Source organism: Octodon degus, unplaced genomic scaffold (assembly GCF_000260255.1).
Source record: "Octodon degus isolate 3935 unplaced genomic scaffold, OctDeg1.0 scaffold00127, whole genome shotgun sequence".
Classification (NCBI taxonomy): Eukaryota; Metazoa; Chordata; class Mammalia; order Rodentia; family Octodontidae; genus Octodon; species Octodon degus.
The window spans coordinates 4,599,178-4,601,596 of NW_004524703.1; positions in this window are offsets into that span (position 1 = coordinate 4,599,178).

Consider the following 2,419-nt stretch of genomic DNA (forward strand, 5'->3'; position numbering starts at 1 on the left):
TGCATATATGCATAGATACAAAAGCATTTATGCTCCTCCATACATATATGAAGTGTCTGCAGGCCAAATGACACGGGGGCATAAGGAAACACACACCCACACGTCCCAGGCTCTGCCTGCTCCCTCCCACTCCCAAGAATCTTTGGTGCATGGAAAGATGGCTGCAGAGCAGAGGTCTGTGCCCAAGCACTGTGCTGAGGGTCAGATGTCAAGTGCAGTAACCAGAGCCTTCACTTCCCCAAAGGGGTTGGGGCAGAGAGCCTAGGCACGGGGAGAACTGGAACACCCCCTTTTGTTTCCCAATGCCTCTGTTGCCATCATGACAACTCGCTGTGGGCTGCGTGGGAACGAGCCTTTCTCTCACAAGCTTTGGAATGAGTCACTTGGCAAAGAGCTTCTTGTGGAAATTACAAACCCTTTGTGTCACTTCTGGGAACCCCAGTTTTCAGAAACCATGTGGAGTTCACATTTGTTTGTTGCCACTCTGCTCACTGTAGGCAGAGGAGTCCCAGCCTGTGCACAACTTGCGCACATCTGCTCTGCATGCAGGCGTACACAGCTGGTGCAGCCTGGGGGGCCTGGGAAGTCCCTGTGCACCTCCAACCCCTCTGCTACAGCTGCAGCCTTGACCCACCCCTCCACACTGTCCTGCTAAAGCAATTTAGCTTGGCCAGCCAAATCCAAGAGCCAAGACCCTGCTGCAGTGTTCTGAGGGGCATCGCTGTGCTTCCCCCCTGCTAAGGAAAGACTTCATGTGAAGTGGTTGGGCCACATCTTGGGGCAAAATCTTCTTGACTTTATTTTCTACAGGCTTTAAGAGGTTCTCTTACTCCCTGGGGGGAAAAATAGCACTATAATAAAACTGTTCATCTTTGATGCCTGTATCTATGCTCTTTTCAAGTTTGGGTCTTTGGACATTTTTCCTAGAGACAAAGAAGTAGCTCACAATTTTGTAGTAGTAAACATCTAGCCCAGTGACTGCCACACAGAGGAATTCAGTCAGTTGGAAAGTATTCCTTGATCCTGGATCAGAGATGAGGAAGGATTGGTGATCCACACAGGTGCCACTCCTGCCCTTATGAAAGCTGCGTTCCAGAAATGATAGGAAAAAAATCAGAGATGTCATAAGCCAAAACTAGAAGCAGGTGAGGTGTGAAAGTGTCACTTAAACTTGATGGCTTGTCTTCACTCTTATAGCTTAGAATATTGAGTCACTTGATAACATGAATTTGAGGACTGAGGCTAAGTTTCTACTCAGAAAGTCCCAACTTCCTCTTTTTTTTTTTTTTTTTAAACCAGGGATCAAACTCAGTACCTTGTACTTGCCAGGCAAGCACTTATGCTACTGAGCTTATCGCTGGCCCCAGATTTCCTCTTCTGATTTCTCCATCCCTCCCTGAGAAAGAAGCCCAGCAAGCAGCCTACAATAGGCACGTGGCCTTGAAGACTCGGGGCTCTGGGTTCCCCTCTGCTGATGGCAGGTGTGTGCTAGGGGGCAGCAAGGTCACCCTAACCTGAAAAAGTTTGAGTTTGCAGAAAAGTTTGTCTTAGAAGAGGATTATGAAGTTAGCATCATGAAGTGGCTTTTCTTTAAAGACATAGACAAGAGCTGTCTAAACAATGCTTGTTTATCTAAGCCTGGCTTCTAGGTGACATTAGTTGGCGGCTTACCCACCCACCCATCCACTGTGAAAGGCAGTGGGAAGCAAGCCTTGCGCAGAAGCATCGAGTCAGGGAAGTCGTCGGCCCGGCTCTCAGGAGCTCACGTCTATAGGGTCAGATGTGGCGCCCCTGGCGGTTGCTGTGCAGCCTGCAGCCAGCGCGGTGCTGAGCCCCACGGGGCCGCCCTCCCCCTCCACGAACAAGGGGCGGGGGAGCTAATTTCGCAGGGAAGAGACAACAAACTACATCTTCATCTGAGTCTAGACCCCCAAGGCGCTAACCCCAGCCAGTGCCTTGTGTCTATCCTTTCCTCTCCAGCCTTTGTCCCACTGTGGCTCTGGGGAATTTGGCCACATTATCCAGCCACCAACACACAAGGACAAGAGCCCATCTATCGAGTAGGCTGATAGGATTCAGTTTTGTGCAATCAGAGATTAAATTCCAAATTTACTGACACTGAAGATGAAACAGCTAATTATACTCAGTAATTGCATTTAAAATCCATGCCTTTGAATGACTGATGGAATCTTTCTTAAAGGCTCCTGAAATCTTTCTTAAAGCACGCCAGCCGGAGCCTCAGTGAAGGGACGCTGTATTTTTAGCCTGTTGGTGTGGGCGTAGCTCTCGGTCTTTCACCCAGTGCCTTCCCTCACAGTCAGCCTGTGCATTTAAAAGTGTAGTTTTGTTAACCTTTATCTCTGCTTCCCAGTCAGTTGTCCATGTCATTGAAGTGTCAGGGAGACAGACGTGCACAGGT